Genomic DNA, 19,282 nt, shown 5'->3' with positions numbered 1-19,282 from the left:
GGGGGAAGAGTTAGACTGTGAATGTGTAAGAAAGTGTGACTGAATGAAGTGTGTGTGCATGGAGGTGATTGTGTGCCATCAAGGCACAGCTCTAGTTTGAGCGAGGGCTGTGGAGATGTTTGTCATACCAGAACGAGGAGCGTGTCTGGACTGGGATGAGACTGAGAGAAAATGCCAGCGGTGCCCTAAGGCTCTCTGAATAATAAAAAAAAAAAAATTTAAAACACTGTCCTCTCTCTTTAACAGAACACACTCAAAGACTGACTCACAAACTTATGATTTGCGGGAGGGGGGAAGCTTAAGGCCACTCATTAATACAAAAACAGAAAAAGAAATCACAAATGAGAGCAAAGAGTAGGAGAGGAAGCTTTTTATGGAAAATAAGGTGTAATTTGTAAGCAAAGTAACTAATCATCACCAGCAAGAGACAATAGAAACACACAATCAGTCATAATTGTTTCTTGGGTGTGACATGACTACAGATAAAGGAAAACTATAATTGATATTCTGAACTGACTTTTGTTAATTAAAGCACTGATTATTCTGCTAAACAGACTTCGACAACCAGAGGCACAGCACTGCCCTTTAGAAAAGGCACTTGCACAGCGTTAAACTGAATTCCTTTGAGGTCTGTGTTTTTGGCAGCGCTGTTGTCAGGGGATCAGGACGTTCAATGATATGTAAACAAACACAAAAAAATGGGAGAGTGGTTTGCACACGAGACAATCCCCAAACCAAGCATTTTTATTTGTTTTCTACAATAAATGTCAAGCTTATTAATTGATTGAGCCGGAGAGGGACACAGACTGGGAACGGAGAGAGGCAGCGGAAGCTATGAAGCAGTGTGTGGACTATTGTGATTTCATCCCTCTCTGCTCTCGGGGGAGATTGATCCCAAAACCTGAGAGAGAGAGAGAGAGAGAGAGAGAGAGAGAGAGAGAGAGAGAGAGAGAGAGAGAGAGAGAGAGAGAGAGAGAGAGAGAGAGAGAGAGAGAGAGAGAGAGAGAGATAACATCAACTCTGAAAAACTTAGTACAGCACTAAAATAAGCCTAAAATGATCTGAATCCTAATGTAGGAAACGTTTACAGAAAGAAGTGCCCTGTAATTACTACATTTTTTCTCCACAAACCCTTCTGTGGACTGAAGGGTTTGTGGATTAGAAAGGTTGGACAATGAACAAAAGGGGACCTTGGCTTACCAAGAGCCTGGACTGGGCATATAGGAGAGGCAGTTGAGGACAGCACACTTAATGGAAGTGACAGTCAGCAGATACGCGCCAGTCCCCTCTACCCGCAATCACTTCTGCTGCCTCCTCCTCTGGCGGCCCGGAAAAGAAAAGGAAAATAAAAAACACCCCCTCTCTATCTTCAGATTACATACAATACACCCAAACATTCCAGGAGAGGAGGGGGGGAGATGGGAGGGGTGGAGTGGGTGAAGTGAATACACAGGGAGTGCTGCCAGGGCCTACATTTAGATAGCGTGGTTATCAGCGGGAAAAGGGGAGAGAGAAACAAAGAGGAAGTTTACTGGCGTTGTTTTATCTGGAAGGGCATTAAACTGAGAGGCACACAGGGGACTAGACTTCGAGAGTAAAGAGAAAGACCATTCAGAGGAAAGAGAGAAACTGTCCAAAGTCAGGCAACCTTCAGAAGCGTCCTGTCTCTCTAACTCAGTCACACACAGACACTTTGCCCTTGGCTGAAAGTCATCCCTAGTTCATGGTTGCTGGCTTTGATAGGAGTCCGGGCCCTGGAACGAGTTACTAACGAACCAGAAAGCTGCTCGTCGGGCAATTGGTGCAGCTTGATGTGCAGCGACAGAGGCGGTCACTAGGATGGAAACTGAATGTGGCCTTTAATAAAACACTCAAAGAGGAATAAAAACAGAACAGGAAGTAGGCAACCCATTAGGCAGTGATAGAAAGAAGGGAAAATTGAGAGGGCCAGATGACAAGGATTTGTGGTAAATCTGTGCCCCAGTGTGTTGTCCTTGACCCTGTCAGATGGGGTTGATGCCTGCAGTGAGAAAGAGTGTTGGGCACACTGCCCCCCAGGTGTGGACTGGAGAAGGATGAGAGGCATGTCCATGAGGGAGGGCCACCAACCCAACACCCCTCACACACACACACACACACACCACTGGCAACACTAAGGCAGTCTGCTGGAGCCAACTAATCAGAAAACTTAGCCGCTGACCTCTCCACAGGCTCTATACCTTTTAATGAGATCCATGCCTTTGATTCCTCCAGCCGCCTGGAGGGAGAGGCAGATCACGCATAAGCTCAGACACACACACATAAACTTTGCCAACTGTAGATAGACTTTTACATCCACACACTGCTGTGAACACAAAGAGATGTACACAGTTGAAATAATGAACGCTTTGTAATCCACAAAGGCCAAGGGCTCTCATGCGTGTTCATGCATGCACAGAGGAAGTGGATACACAACAATGGACTAGAACAAGCACAGACAAAGAACTGACTAAAGCAAACTAATCAGCACACACAAGGACACACAGACATACACCGAGCCCAGCTCAAGGACACACCACCCACCTTGTTAAGAGGCCGAGGGAGGTGCAGGTGAGATTGGATCCAGACATGCTTGCTCACAGATAGAATTGAATTATTGATCAGTCAACAGATTGTGTTATGAGGAATTCATGGATTCACGCCTGGGCTGTCCAGCTCCCTTAGGCTGAAAGACAAACTGTGTGTGGACTCACTGTACATGTATACATTTGTGTGCATGTGTGCTGGGGAAGCCTAGTGGGAAGCAGGTTGCACTGGTCGAAGTTTGAATTATTTTCTGTGGGCGGAGTAGGCAGTGTGAGCTCGCACTTAGACAAGACAGAGCAAACAGTGAATCGATCAAGCTGGCTGGGGTGATGCATACAGAAGGAAGGACTCACCCTCGCTGCGCTGAGAGAGCTTTAACAGCTCACACACTGAGTGGCTTTTTCATTGGCACTCAGGCAACAGCACAGAGTCCTCAGCTCTTAATACCACCAATGGACAGAGAGGAAATGGGATTTTTATTCGTCTGAGCTCCGGGTGGTCTGCTGCTGCTAATAATGCACTGAAATACAGGGCCTCGCTTAGCTCGGGTTGCGTTTCTAACAACATCAGCCCACATGAGGTTCATGCCATTAAACAAAGGTATGACTATACTCTGTCATGAGGCTGTGCTACCTTAAAGGCCACTTTAACCCAGAAACCTTTCTACACTTCCTTAACGGTGATCCACAGCATGGGGAACTGGACATCATGACCAGATGTTTTTTTGCACTACATACTTTTTTCCAAGGCTTAACCTAGTTCTTCAAAAAAAAGCCATAACTACTGTCTCAAAGGGTAACTTTACTGATAGCTGGAAAATGGTCACACGGGGTGGAGCAACAACATCAATATTTCAAGGACACTATATGACCGGGAGAAGTTATGGTCAAGCCTAACAAAGATCCTGTGGATCACAACACTACAGATGTACTGTATGAAATACCAGGTCACTTTAATCCAGTCTAATCAGATTTCCCATACAGAAAAAAAAGACACTTGGAACAACACCATTTTTAATCTCCCTTGTTTTTGTTAATTAGGACTTGTTTTGTTTATATCTTATGTGCAGGAGTGATGTGCTGTTTTAGCACGCTGCTCAATGGGGATAATGTTTTCTTTTCAAGTCGGAAGGTGACGAGACACATACGGACCCAATGGGACCAAGTTGTAAGTTCATTTTTTTCCATTACCCAAAGAGGAGACAAACTCCACATGACTAATTGAACAACAGACACAGAGGAATGCGTGATGACATCCTGACGGCAGACAAAAACTGGGACTGGAAGTGAAACAGAACAGAGTCTGGTTAAAAATAAAAACACTGGCTAAGGGAGGCAGAGGAGGAGAGACATGTCAGTGGAAATGTACTGTAGATCTCAACAGGGAGGACTACAGAGAGACTTTAATGGAAGTCTGAAGTGGTGGATAAATGGCTACTCCGGTCTGGTCACGCCATAAGTCAGCACCGGTCCACCAGTAAACAAGCAGCACCACACTGACCAGGCCTCTTCCACCCCACTTTGCTTCAATCTGTTATTGGAAAGCTCCACACTTCTCCTCCATATTCAACTGAAAGAGGATAAAAGTAGAAAGGGAAAATGTCTCTTGGTGAAACATTTGTGATTTGGGAATCCAATTTGGCAGCCCGTTTTCTGTAAACATTGTAACGGCAGCTTGTTTTCAGAGAACGCACTAGCGAGCAGCAATAGGCTGTTCGCAATGTGTGTAGAAGAAAAAGACATGGTCTTGGTAATAAGCTTCTCTAACCCCAGCAGCAGATCTACTCTGGCTAATGACTGTTATTAAAGAGCCCAGTTTCACGGCGGGATCAATGACGTGGGATCAGCCCAGACAGGACGTGGAATAGACGTAGCTACAGCAGAAGGAAGCGACCACAGGGCTGAGTTTAAAAACTTACAGGCTGTACAAATGGGAGGCTGAGTGGCATGCTAGCATATGTTATAAGGGCCTGTAAATATTTAGGCATTCTTACAGGGACATGTGGCTTTGACTCTGATGTCATTTCTCCTAGGCCTGTCATTTGCTTTAGTTAGAGGCTGAAAACCCGAGTGTGGAGCAACTGTAAACACAGATCTGTGAAAAGGGAAATACTGGGAAACAGTGTAACCGGACCAAAGTAAACCGTGCAAGAAGCACAAGTTATCTGCATGACCATCACATGTCTAACCCAATGTATACAGATTAGGGAAGAGAAGGGAGAGGGTAGAAAATTGCAGATGCCATGTCTACGTGATTTGCAGACACCAGCATAAAATATATCTAACAACTTCCTTTTTGCATATAAAGTTGAGAGGGGAAACCAAAACTGCTGCCCAGATGAGTCAGTGAGGAATAATGCATGTCATCACGAGCGCGTGAATAGGAGAGTGAGGCTGGGGGGCAAGCGCAGACACCCAAGACATAGAGCTATGATGACACCGCCACAGATCTGCATTTCAGAAGACAGCTCTGAGCCCCAGGCAGGTTTGAAGCACTGGGATTAATATCCACCTGGACTAGAGACACCCCAAGTAAAATAAAAAGACAACAAAAAATAGTTGTAGAAACAAGAGATTCAGCAGAAGTCATTGCGTGCAAGAGAATAGAGAGGACAGAAAGAGACTCACACCTGCTTAAAGAGAACTAGACAGTATGTTCAGAGATGGAAATGTTAACATAAACAGAAAGTTATAAAAACACTTCCACACTGTTCCAGCAGCACAAGGAGCATGGTTGTCTGATCAGGCATAGCTGAAATTCCTTTTAGATCACAACCAAGCCAGGGAGGTATACACTTCTACAGATCTGTATTTAGTGTGATACAATGCCCCCAACTCAACAAGGTCAATGCCAAAGTAAAAAGCCTGACTCATATGAACATCCAACATGAGGCTGCTCTCCAAAAGAAAGTATGCAAATAAATGTGACAAAGCTCACCTTCAGACTGCATTTTTTCCCACTGTTTTATTACCATTTATGTGTGGTTTTGCTGTTTTTACTGCAGATTTTATTGTTTTTTTCTGCTTATATTCTACCTGTCTTTTCATGCCTGAATCCTTCTGCTTCTGCACTGGGCAACTAATTTCCCCATGGGGATCGATATGAAATAAAAAAAATAAAAAATAACTTATCTTAAAAAAGCATCACTATTACTTTAGAAAATCACACCTCAGACAGCAGCAACTACAACCAGTGGTCACTACAAAATGTCAGCCTCTAAGGTTAAGGCAGTATCTTTGGCAGTGTTATTACTACTGCTGCCGAGACTACTGCCACAGTAAAATGGTCTGTCAGATTACAGATGAGAGGCAACAGAGCCAGTGGCATTTAACTAGATTCTCAGTTAACTTTAACAACTGCTGTATGAACAGATTTTAATAGGTCCCTTTTGGATTATAGGCTACTGAAAGGCTGCAATAGCCACCTCATTTAACAGAGACAAGGACATGATACTGACAAATTATAGAATTTTCATAATACTATTTTGTTATGAACTTTAAGAAAGACAGACAGTCTTGCCTATGTACTGCGTTATCACCAGCTTACTAAAAACACAAGTATAGAAACTACCCGTTTGTGTAATGTGGAGCAAAATGACAAACATCTTAACAGTTATATGTGAACTCTCTGCGTTTCGCTTTCATTTCATTCATCCAGCATTAGATTTCATTTCAAAGACATAGTGACCAACAGCAATTGAGGGCTAAAAGAGGCCCACAAGCTTCACACTGGCAAGGACAAGTGTGTATGAAGAACACCTCATTTGTTGCCCACAAAACCTTGCCTAATTTCTAATTTTGATTGAAACAGACAAGCAAGAGACAGACACCCAACCTCCAGCAGTGCTGCCACCCCCATGTCCATTTCCAGCTGCCAGCAGGTTTCAGCAGATGCCAGAGATAATAAGGACAGCATAGCTTTCCTCAAGATCCAATTTTGCTTTTTCAATTTCTATTTTAGAACACATTCTGCCTACAGAATTTGTTAGTTTCTAAAAGTTATTCAATTAAATTTAAACTGCAAAAAAATTCAGAACCTAAATACAAAATCTACAGAAAAAAAATATGAGGCGCAAATGCAACATAACTTTCTGTATTGTCATGGGATTGATGATTCCATAACACTTAAAATTGTAAATAAGGGACTTTAAAACAAATACTTGGCATGTCATCTATAGTTTCCCTGTTTTAAAACGGGTAAAACATGTCATGTGAATTTTAAAAAACACCATCTTTTTAAAATAAGGTTGTTCAGAGTCGAACTCAAGTGAGTTACTTCCTAAATCCATGAGGATCATTCATCTCTTGAATGAAGTCACACTCTCACAGACCATCCCTCTATGTCTTGCTCAGTTTGCCACGTTATTTTCCCTCTTTGCTCTCTCAGGTTGGTGTGACCTTCATCTCCAGCTGCCGCCAGTGCACTAACCCTTCATGCATCTGTCACCCGCCAGTCCTGGCTGACGCTCACATTCAGTACTACATAATTAATCGCCCAGTATGCATAAAAAAAAATTAAAAAAAGAAGAGGGCCAATACTTGACTACCATATTAACATAAACCAGCTGGACGTCATATTAGCTGTAAAACAGAGGTGATAATTAAAAATGATCTTGGCAGGAGTAAATTGGTCAGTTTGAGGATTAACTGCGAAATGACTTGGATGAAAATGAATTGCACCCTCTGGTGCCTTAGCTCGAATTAAATGGCACTCAAAATGGAGCAACTCTCATTCCTGAAGAAAAAGTGCAGTGAAAATGCATTACAGGTGGAATAAGTGGCTCCACACAGTTTCCATTATTCCTGAGATACTGTAAGTCCATTTCAAACCCAAATCTCTTTGAGAAAGATATATCAGCACACTGCCAAATCCTGCACAGGCTCCCTCAATTTGCACAGAAATAAAGCGTTGACTCATCTTCAATATGTTAAAGTCTGAGAGATATGTGAGTCGTCTTTTCATCATGAACCAAAAGGAGCAGGACTAAACATCAGCCAGTCACAATACACTGATTGAAGCAGACACAACCAACTTGCCTCTGAAATGTTTAAATAGATGGCATTTTGATAGCAATATGTGCCAGACTCAATTACCAGGGCAACAAAACAAAACAAATTAGGGCCTTGCTCTTTTTTCTGCTGCCAATACAAGTATTGAGAAGAAAACCTGCGACTAAGATTTCCCAGGACAGGAATCAAGGTGACCACTCACTCTCATCATTGCTGATTAGTTTTCAGATACCTGCTTCTGTGCCGTCTAACTGAAATGAAATGGCTGACTGGGGCTGAACATTTGCCAATGCGCTGAGCTGGTTGACATGCCTCCAGTGAGCAGGTAGCTTAAAAAGCCTCTGCGATATTCCGTGTCTGTGTGTCAGCCTGTCAGTTCAGCCGTCATAGGGAAGTGGGTGAGGGGAAGTAGAGGTGTATTGTGTATCCATCAATAGTGTTCAGTCCTCAGCTATGCGACCTCATGTCTGCTGAGAGCTAACACCACACAACATGCCTTTTGAACAGCAATGGAGATCATGTTTTCCTCTGGGCTAACTTTTTTTTTTTTTTTACAAGTTTCTCTCTCTCTGTCTCTCTGTCTCTCTCTCTCTCTCATAAAAACATTCTACCCAAATCCTCTCAACCGAGCAATTAAGGCAGCTCCCTCCCCATGTCAATCAATTCTCTCTTTCGCAAGGGTGAGCATGTATACAATATTCATCATACTCCTCTTACTCATGCTTCAAGCACTGAAAGTGTAGGGAAGAGTCACAGAACGGTTAAAAAGGTAGATGCGAGGACAGCAGCGGGGCAAAAACCAGCATGAGTTGACAGCTGCATGGAGAAGTAAGCCATGATGGGTTGAGTGCATGGTGTGGTTGGTCACGTACATGGGATGAAAGACAGTGAGGTATGAGGACATGTTAAGGTTGTTTTTAAGAGAGGTAAAAGTATACCCTGTTGAGCTGAACTTGACCACGATATCTGTGGCTGAAGTGCTTGGCTTGGACGCCTGTGGACAGACTAGGTTAAACTCAGAATTGCAGTTAATTAGCTGCATGACGAGGTGCATTGGTTGCTATCTTCGTCCACAGAGCCCATCCTCATAGCCTGCTGCGTTACTGGGGGAGTAAGCATAAAAATTAGCATCAGCTTTGTTATCTCTGATCTCAAACCCAGAAGGGGAGAAGTGTGAAGTGTTAAGTGGCAAGGGTGGCAAGGGTTTGGCTTGTGAAGTACAAACAACGCCACGATCGGAGTAAGAGAGTGGGGTAAAGACAGGAACGCTGTTGAGGGGGTAGTTTAGGACAAGGCCATAAAAGGCAAGGGCAAGGGTGGGATCTGTAAAACCTGGCGGAAATAAGATCAGAAATCCACCTCACCATAATGTTCTTTCATCATAACATAATCGTCAAGACATAAAAGACAAGCCTATGTCCTATCTGACGCAAATCTCTTTTCCCTAAATCCTAAAGCCGTCCAACAGCCAGTATACATGCCCTTCATGCATCTACCCACACTCCCCTGGAGTATATGTACTTTAGATAAAAAAGAGGAACACGGTATCGCATATGGCCACACCTATTTCATGACTAATAAGTTTACAAAGCCCATTCCACAGTGGGGAAATGTTGATAAAAAAGTGCCTAACAGTCAGTGGAAGTAGGTCTAACAGACCTTGCAATACGATGATTTATATTACCTCATGTTTTTAGTAGAGACAGGAAAAAAGGAGATTAACTAGTCATTTAAAAAGGAAGCACTTTTGCGATGAACCAACAACATACTCTATTCATGTATCAGTTTGTTTAGTCCTGTTTTTCTGTTTGTAGGCAGCAGACAGAAGGCATGGGATTGCTTGTTGCTTGCGAGGATTATGGTTTTATTTCAAAATGACAGAAGTCAATAATCCAAATGCAAAGAAAACAAAAGAGACTGGGGATGATTTTAAATTAATTTGACCTTACAAATATTGCAACGCTCTTTGAAATGCAGCACATGCATCCAGGAGAGGACAGTTTCAACTATCTGAGAAAACTGCCACACAAAAAGGACAGACTGAACTTCAGCTCACCCAGAGAATGTATAAGAGCTTAACAGCTGAGGGCTCACTACCTTCGTCTTTCAGTTTGTCAGAGGCGATTTTACTGGATCCAGAAATAATAATTGGAGTGGATCTCACCACAAAGTTTCATTTCCAGAGCTGGCAGCCTATTACCAAAAATCAAAAGGGTATTTGTGAAAATGCCTGGTTTGTTTGTTATTTTCTCTGTTTTATTGTACCCTACTACAGAGTAGTAGTTTGCTTTTGGGATTGTTTTGCAGAATACTGAAACACTAACATGACCTGGATGAGAAATGTCTCATATTCACTTGCCCTAAAAAGAGCATCTATGATGAAGAAGTGTGGCACGCTTGTCTTTTTCACCCTTGCAGGGAGCAGTAGAAAACATTTATCACCCCTCTCTTCTGTGCAGATAAGGTGTCTCTATTTATTCAGAGTGGAAGAGATAAACCCTGAATGAAGCATTGTGGGGCAGAGAGAGAGAAAAGAGAGAGAGAAATTGTAAAAAGAGGGAAAAGACAAGAAAGCAACTTGGTTTTCAATTGCTTGTGTCCATGTGAGCAGATGGCATCTTTTGGAAAACCATCCTTGCTCAGTCAGGGGACAGGAGGTTGACCTCCGGCTCTAACCCCCCCTCCAGCCACCACCAACTACCTTTCCTGCCTCCATGTGCCCCCTGCCCGCACTAATCCATTCCCACTATGAGACTGCTTGTGTAATGCTATCTAATAGGAATAATCCCCTGGAGTTGGAGCATCAGATGTACTGTAGGTCTGTGCACATGGGGAGGAAGATGGCTGGGGCTGTGAATATAAATGGACTATTTAGAATGACAACAAGGCAGTACAGTGGTCGGCGTAGGGCCGCGCCAGGGACTGAAAGATACAGACAGACAGAAATGAACAAGAGATTCAACAAGGATGTGAATAGTGCTTCTGTCTCCTTGTTCTCTACAAGAAAGAGAGGAAAGGGAAAAGCAAACAAAAGGCAATGCTCACTACTACTTGTGTCCTCCCAGCTGTTGATGTACAGCCTACTGTCCAGAGGTGAGGAACACAGTTCACATGCCCATTTCTTACTGAAATTGCCTGTGCGTAGGGCCAGACAGCTCCTTGTGAGGTGACTGGGCAGATGTTGTGGCTGCATAGCTCCTGAGATGAAATGGTTTAGGGAAGAGCATGTCTACAGGGGGCTCCTCCTCTCTCTAAACACACAGCTGTTGGGTTTAACAGTAGAACAACTTTGCAACTAGACATGACAACTAATAAGCGTTTTCAATTACACATTGTATCATTCCTGAACAATAACACTGCTGTAGATATTATTCCAGTCTTTTTAGAGAAGTGTTTCAGAAGCATTTCATTTTAACGATACTTTGGTTATTTATTAAGCATAGGCTATGTGTTTGCAGTGGACACAGAGGAAATAGCCTACGATAAGCTACTTTGGAGAGACACGGTAAAAACAAAACGATGAATAAAATAGGCAACGGTGTATCAAGGCTGTGTACGCTTTACGCTCCCATGCCATATCGATAGGGCATCAAAACTTGGAGCTCATATGCACCAGGGTTTGAAATTGATACTATGGTTAAATGCTAACGCAAATAGTCCCAACCCCGCTTTGCTGGGATAGCTTCCCGGAACTCACCTTGGAGGAAAAACAGCGAAGTGAGTAGTTGCACAAACGCCAACAGTCCAGATATTGAAGAGCCCTCTGGTGAAATAGTAAAACAAAAACAAACAAAAAACAAAAAAAGGGAAAAGAAACAAGTCCGTAATCAAGTTCACATTCTACTCTCCTCACATGTCCCGTTAGCGATAACAGAAAGGCACTATTCCGAAGAAAACACTGGCTGCTTGGTTGACCAATTTGTCAATTCCTGGTGAAAGGCGACCCGGGCAACTCCTCAACAAAAGACTCCGGGAATGATATCGGGGACTTTCTCCACGCCCAGGTGCCAAGTCATGTGGCTATTTCCAGGTGTGTGTGTGTGTGAGAGAGAGAGAGAGTCTCCAGGAGCCGCGGCTCAGTTGGCAGTTCTACAACACACCTGTGGGATCCACTCACGCGTTCGCCTTGACTGTCATCGCGTTTGAAAACCCTGGAGGTTGTACGAGGGAGGAGAGGAAAAAGAAGAGCGCGAGACAGAGAGAGAGAGAGAGGCGCGAGCGGGTACTGAAAGGAATGAATCCCCTCCCACCTCACACTCACCGCAGGCAAAGCCTAAGAGACAGCAGGCGGAAAAGTAGGCTAGTAGATGAAGACAGTGGTGGAAGACAAACAAGTTGTTGTGTTGTCTGTTCGCCGATGCACCGAAATATTAGTAGGTCTACGTGTTGCGGGAGCGGTTTGCAGCCCCGCGCTGTGGTTTCCCAAAGTGTCTGTGTGGGGGGGGGGGTGCGCCCTCCTCCATTCCGGACAAAATAAGGAATGTTCACAAGGAAATATTCCCAAGTAGGCTTATCGTTTTAGTTTCACTAACGTTCCCGCCGGTCAGCCGTTTCAGGCTTAGCCTACTCACAACATTGAAACTAGCGTAGCCTACAGCATGTATTCATAAACAATCTCGTGGTTAGCTTACTCATGACAATCAACAGACGTCACCGTGGACAGCTTCACTAAATTTTGGGTTTGGAAGGGAAAAACTGTTGACAGGAGGACTGGCAAGTACCCAGAGAACACACATTTCTGTTTCAGATGTCATTTTTGAGCCTTTCAGCGTCACCAACAAGCAGAAGCCTCAGCAGCAGGAAGCTCTTTAAACTAAGTAAAACCAAAACTCCACTTCATCACAATTCTTGATCAAAAACTGACCCATGGTGATTAAATGTGATGTAAGGAGTTGTATTGTTTTGTGTGTTCCCTTTTATTTTTCAGGTTTCATTTAAAATTGTGCAATTTATCCAAAAGCCTACCTTGGGACAATATTTGCAAATTAGCTGTCACTTTAAATTATACGTGCAACAAATGTGTTATATTTTAAGTGGCTGAATGTAATGTTAAAAGCACATTCATGGTCTATCAAGTAAACAGCTAAATAAACCATTGATAGGCCTATTGCATGCAAATGAACACAGATTAATATGGAAAGGAAATCTGGGGACATTGCATGGTTTAAAAATATTATCAAGAGCAACCACTCCTCATTTATTTAGATTTCACTGAGCCCCATTTGACTATGTCCTTACAAGAGCTGTAGGCCTATTAGTGGTCATTATAACAAATTATTGGTGTGCTTGCTGTACCTTGGCTGCTGAATCGTTAATCACAAGAAGTATAATTTCGAAGCTCTTTAGTCAAGCTAAGTTTCAGAAAGTGCAACATTCTTTCATTAAAATGTGAAACCTCCAACAAGCTTTGAATCAGCCATATGTTTAAGGTCTTTTTCAGTAAGAAATTCATTGCATTCATTCATGCAGCGAGGAGCCAAAAGTTGCTCTGATTTCAGACATGGGCCATATGTGTGTAACTACTAATCAAGCGTGATTGGCTCTATCATCACCCAAGAGGTTAAATGAATAGCTTATTTTTTGCCTTAGAGCCTAATATCATATAACACAACAATTTGGCACATTGAGATTCGTGACTCTGTGTCATGCCTTGTTGTATGGCTTGGTGTCCATTTTGTGAGTGATTTATAGGCATGCAAATGAGGGTGTCTGTTTGGGGAGATGTGCTGCCTTTGCCCAGTGGGCCCTGGAGCGAAGACTGCGGACTGCGTGGGTGTGAGTCAGCTCCTAACTGCTGACACAGGCACAGAGCTGGCAGAGATTCACAGAACAAGATGGGGAGATGGCCTTCACAGGTCCTCACAATGACTGATGAGATCAAGGAGAAACTAGGCCAAGCCAAGTGTCGGGCAAACAGACACCCAGAGATAGAGTGAGTGAGAGAGACAAACACTTCCCAATCACAAACAGAGCTGGGAGAGTGGAAAGTGGTGGGGTAGAGCCGAGTTGTTTTGGGTCTGACTTCAATATGTCCAAACCTGTTTGTCTAAAGAGTAATGAGGATGCTTGGATGCTTTGAGTTTTGGAACATGCTAGCCCAGGGGATGTCAGTAGCAAGGAGAGGCCAAGTCAAAGCTCTCTAAATTCAATAAAGTGGAAAAGAAGTTCACTTTGTTCTACTAGATAGCCTGACTGTGATGACATTTTGATCAATGTGCCTATACCTTTTTGCAGCTTGCCTTTATGTTGCTTGAATAGTGATGATCTGTTATCATAACACGGTCAAACAGCACCATTTGTCACACAGTGTCCCTCAGCAGGTCCGGACTGTAAAATGTTTTGACTATGAACACATTATAAAACCTAATTTATGATACAGCGTTTCAATTGTCCATAAAGATGTAGTGGTCATATCAGATTCAAGGTTCATAGTTCATGTCTGTTTGCCATGTGGATAGACTGCCCCCTGTTGGTGGCAGCATGTATTGTTTCATCAACTAACAAGCTCATTAACAAACAGGAGGGTAACACCTAGTCCGCATTTATAGACTCTTTATAAACATGTAATACATGTTTATAACATGCTAAAAATGTAGTTGTCTGCCACAATAAAGACATTTTTGAGTGTATATTAATGTACATTATTATTAAAACATTCATATACCAATATGACCAAGTTTTACTAAATTGTGTGTACTATTTGTGTACAACAAATGTACAACAAATGAAAAAGATGACATATATTTAGAGATTTTATAGTCAAGCGTAAATAGTGTGGGTTACATTCTGGGAGCAATTTGGGTAATTTGTTACTGCAGGTAGAGTATGCTTTTCAAATGCATTCATCACTAACCAAGCAACATACAACTTTCACAGATGAAATTGTGTTAATAATATGAAATTTGGTTAATAACGTACACCCATTGGGCTTGTCTTTTATGCAGTAAATGCCCCATGCCCCATAATAGTCCCATCCCTGCTTTATTTTATTTTATTTAGGGGGCCTTCAATTGATAGGATAATTGTAGACAGGAAAGGGATTGATATAAGTGGGAAGACATGCACCAGGGCACCTCATCCCTGCATTTATTGAAAGCTCTATGCATCTAATCACATGTTCAGTAAAAAAAAAAATACAAGAAATAGTTGTATTAATCTTCACATTCTCACAATTGGACCCTTTGTTTGTGCTCTTGCTATGCATCTGTGTTGTCGTTATCTACCAGTCTTGTTATTTATCATATCACCAGGTGAAGGTTGCCAGATGTACTGTAGTGGCAAACCTAAAGATGCAGAGATAACAGATGGAGCAGCTCCCAGACACAGGAAACTATCATGGTGGGGAGTGATAAAGGTGTGAAGAAAGACTCAACAGGGAGACAGAGGAAGGATATTTACAGTGCAAGGAACACTTTGATTTGAATGCCTTCCTGACCTAGCTAAGTGTGCCTCACGCTGTCAGTATGACTTATATGTAATTACAGAGGAAGGGAGGGATGTGTGAGTGGCCAAGCGATGGCTACTGTATGCAGGGCTCTGATTCTCCACAAAGGCGTGTGCGACAAGGAGACATCAGGTTTGGCATAAAACGGACTGACAGGCTTATGGTGCCGTTCGGATTCAGTCTGGGAATAACCACAAGCTGGGAATAGCAGGGTGGCAGCAGTGTGGGGGTTGGTGTGAACAGTTTGCAAGCATGTGTGTGTCAGAGCAAAAGAAAGACAGAATATTTGAATTAGAAGATTGATGTTTAAAGAGGCTGGTTGGGTGTAGTTTAAACATACATACAATTTAAATGTATACTATTGTATATTCATATTGCTTTGAGGCATTGAGGAGTGAAACTAAAATAATAATGTAGCACTGTGACCTTGAGGTTGGGGGAGAAACTTAAAAAGGCACCATGAGCGACATTTGTCTTCTCTTATCAGATGTCCCCTTGCCTGGCTGAGCTGTCATTTTAGTCAAGAAAAATGTCATTGTTTTCCTCTCCCTGCTCATAACACAATCTAATCACAGTTTGCCCAGCTCATCCTGTATTGTCCAGGTGGCCCCACTCTGAGAGGTAACAGAGGGACTCTGAGCATCAGTAAATGCCTTTAACCAGGCTGAAGTGATGTAGCGCAGATTGCACAATGGCCTGTGTGTATCCAACTACACTCATGTAAACAAATACACACCTGCTTGGATGCACACACTTCTACCCAAAGTGTGCACCATATCCATTCCCTGTGAGCCTGTAATATCTGATTCAAAGAGGTTGTTTGTCCTTGACAATGCCTGTAAATGTGTGATTATGGAAAGAACTCTGCCCTGTGTGGTCTGGATCAACCTAGTTGGCACAAGCGCAGTCTACAGACTTTACTGACAAGCTTACATTCCCCCCCAAAGCAAAACAGTCTTATTTTACCTATATGAGCTACTTCATATGATGTAAGATAGGTTAGATTGTGACCCGAGTATAACATTGTTTTTTTTCTTTTTTTAAGCCTGTGATTGATGGTTCAGGGTGAAAATAGCTCTCAACATGTTGAAGACTATAGCAGCCCACTGGGTCCCTTTTGGATGGCACGGTATTCTGTGGGCTGCCCAGCAGCCTGTGCTGAATGGCAGAAACAGCTAGGCCATCTGTTACACTCTATTTTCATCTCCAACCAACAGGGAGAGACACAGCCCGAAGGGACTTCAACTGCTCTCACAGTCGTATTTGTTCAACAGGTCAAGTCTAAGCCTTGCAGTGCAGGACCACCAAACCAGATCTCATTTATGGCACGGCCCAGGTTATTACAATACCCCACATATCGCTTGACTGGCCAGAGCTGGTGATAAAGAAGAAAACGTTAATACAAAAAAGTAATCAGGTGTCACAGAGAATTAGAAGAGATTATTACTGTCACAGTAGGACAAATGACCATAACCCAATGCGCTTTCAAATGCTTTTCAAACCAGGTTAAAAGGATCATCGTGTAATGTGTTTCATTGGTTGAGAAAAGAGAAATGTGTTGGGCTTTCCAGTTGAGGATGAAACAGAGGCTGGCAGGATTCATTTGAGATTTCTTGGTGAAAACATGGTGTAATCCCCTTATCTGCGTACTTACCTGTCTCTGGCAGTGAGCCAAGCCTACCTCTATGAACCTCATTGGCCTGACATTCTGGCAGGAGCAAATCCCTGTCTAATGTGTCAGCCCAGGCAGCTTTAACACCTGGCACGCAAATGCTTATCTGCTGAGCACCCAAAAGCACCTGCATTATCCCACTGAAGCTGTAACAACAAGTGAAATGGCTTCTAATATCCACACAGTGAAATTACAGTTTGTGTCATACACCACAAACACAGTGTGCAAAATGCATACCATTACTATAGGGTTATGACCTGATCAAAATAGCAATGTACAGACACCCCCCATTAAAGCATTCTTTCTCCTGGTGGCTGGCTCCTGGAGGATTTAAGAATTGATAAATCTGTCTTAAGGTTTTTAAATGAATGAATGAATGCTCTAGCCCCTGTTGCTAATACTGAGTTATTATATCCCTCTTCAAACAATAAGCTTATGACTTACATTAAAACTTCATGGTAGGCCTAAATCCCTGTTAATCCTGGCAGGATTCTAGTTGTTTATGTGTATTTAGCTATTTATTTTGTGTTGGATCTCTGAAACATGTGGCTCTGTAACCTTTAGAAAAGTGTTTGCATATTAAATAAGAAGATGAAGGGTAAAAGGGAAGAACTATGACTACTTTTAAAGAGTAAATTGGCCAAAACCATGAATCACAACTGCTAACTATAGTTTACCTCTTTAAAGTTTTCTAGGGGATATTAAATCAAAGTCTAAAGTCGTCTCTGGCCCAGTGCTTAAAATAAATTTGCTTGTGCAAACGTGGCATTTGTCTAAGCAATATTATGAAAGGCAATCCATTATATATAGCACAAATAAAAATAAGAAAAAGAAGAGTCGTTTTTAATCAATTTCCAGACCGGCCATTTTTCATTTAACCTAGGCCTACTTGTTTCGCCGTAGCGCACCAGGTACTGACAAGATGGAAGTTACTCATTACCATAAATTCTATCAAGTACTCTGTGTTTTAGACATACCACTGTTGGACATATTTTTTCCTCCTAAAAAGTTGTACTTTTCGAGGAAGACGCAGCAGGTGAGAAAAGTTTAACTCGTATTACGTTCCTTGGTTGCACGGTAGTATTAGCTGGTAGGCTATCAACCACACTGACGTTTTCTAAAACGTCATTTTTTGATATATAATTATCTATTTTGATAATTTTATCTGGACAATGTTTATGTCAGTTAACAGTAATTATCCCAACCGTAAGCATTCTGCTGAACGTGGTTGTTAATACATGTGGCAACATTAGCTTTAGTGCTAGCATTAGCTTAACACACCGCTTTGAGGTGTAGCTAGCTGATTAGATATAATGTCATATATTATGTCTGGAGGTAGCATATTACAAATGTGGTTACTTTCCAAATCAACGGGCCCTCGCAGGGAAAGTAGCTGTCTATGGAAAGTACACCAGGTTTATACTGTTCTGTGTCGACATCTGGTGGTGTTTCTGTAGCATAACGTTAGTTTAGACTGATAGGAGTCATGATGAGCAAGTCGTTTGACATACTGTTCCTCGAAGAACTTTCAATATATGCCATATTTATTATATATTTACATGGCAATCGCTGCCTTCAACACTAAAACACGTTGGTTTTACCCGAGTGTTGGTGTGTGTGTGTGTCTTTGTGTTAGCTCTCTAGTCCCAAACAGGAATTAGCGATTAGAAATTCGGTCAAAGGGGCCACCGTAGACTGTCGCCGCTTACGGTCCTCTTTTCTCACGTTTCAAATACATACTTTAGTGAGCTACTGATCACATGCTTAATATGTGTGAAACATTGAAGTTTGTATGCCTTTAAATGGAAGAAAACTGTGCGCTGAGGTAGGGCTGACATTAAAATTACTGCGTGGGAGATTCTATCCCATGATGCATTGCGTCATGGCCACAGTTTGAATTAATGTTAATTTAGAATACTTTAGCATACTTCAAAAAGCATCATGTTGGATGGGTAGAGTATATGAGTGCGCGCCAAAGACCGCGTGGTTGTTATTTAATTACGTTTCAGCTAAAGTACCGTAACTAAACAACGTGTGTAGCGGAGTGACCACCCTGTCCATTCCTTTTTCAAACTAGCTTTGCGCAGTGGCAGTATCGTAGCCTATGAGGTTTATCCGAGGCGCGATTATTGCTAGTTGAAAACTTTACCCAATACCCCGCCTTGACGACTTGAAATATAGTCGGCAATGGCAATTTTTGACGGTCTCTAAGGAGACTGATCTATTGTTAAAAAGAAATCTACATCAATAATTCAAATCTTGTTTAAATCTCGCACGCCAGATACTATTGTCAAATTAACCTCGTAATCTTCAATTGATGATGCTCTTGTCAGTCCTTTTTATTTGGCAAGGCAGCTTTATTTGCATAGCACATTTCAGCAACAGGGCAATTCAAAGTACTTTACTCAAAATTAGCAAAAAGCAGTTAAAAAATAAAAACAGATAAAACGTGAATAAACAGTTAAAAATAAGAACATTAAGACACATAAAACACAAGAATAAAAGTTACTGTGCAGCATAAGAAATTAAACATTAAAGAAATGAGCATTCATTTAAAGAAAGACAACATCAAAAAGAAAGGTCTTCAGCCTT

At 42.2% G+C, this 19,282-nt stretch overlaps 1 protein-coding gene, 1 long non-coding RNA gene and 1 other non-coding gene across 3 annotated transcripts in view; 2 read left to right on the top strand and 1 right to left on the bottom strand.

Annotated features, from left to right (window-relative positions):
* The window catches only part of LOC116694639 (plexin-B2), a 112,677-nt gene extending 100,655 nt beyond the window's left edge, over positions 1-12,022 (bottom strand). Inside the window, 1 exon segment of the mRNA XM_074783868.1 lies at positions 11,272-12,022. The gene's annotated coding sequence lies outside the window, so the exon portion shown is untranslated.
* A 907-nt stretch (positions 12,023-12,929) lies between these two features.
* LOC116694640 (uncharacterized) overlaps positions 12,930-19,282 on the top strand; it is a 15,211-nt gene continuing 8,858 nt past the window's right edge. Inside the window, exons 1-3 of the long non-coding RNA XR_004333236.1 lie at positions 12,930-12,939; positions 13,676-13,680; positions 16,887-16,889. This is a non-coding gene — a long non-coding RNA (uncharacterized LOC116694640). The remainder of the gene's footprint in view (positions 12,940-13,675; positions 13,681-16,886; positions 16,890-19,282) is intronic.
* Positions 18,766-18,906, top strand: LOC116694848 (U4 spliceosomal RNA). The gene has a single exon (XR_004333294.1). It is a non-coding gene; the product is annotated as a U4 spliceosomal RNA (small nuclear RNA).

Source organism: Etheostoma spectabile, chromosome 8 (assembly GCF_008692095.1).
Source record: "Etheostoma spectabile isolate EspeVRDwgs_2016 chromosome 8, UIUC_Espe_1.0, whole genome shotgun sequence".
Lineage (NCBI taxonomy): Eukaryota > Metazoa > Chordata > Actinopteri > Perciformes > Percidae > Etheostoma > Etheostoma spectabile.
This window is presented reverse-complemented; position numbering and strand designations above follow the sequence as displayed.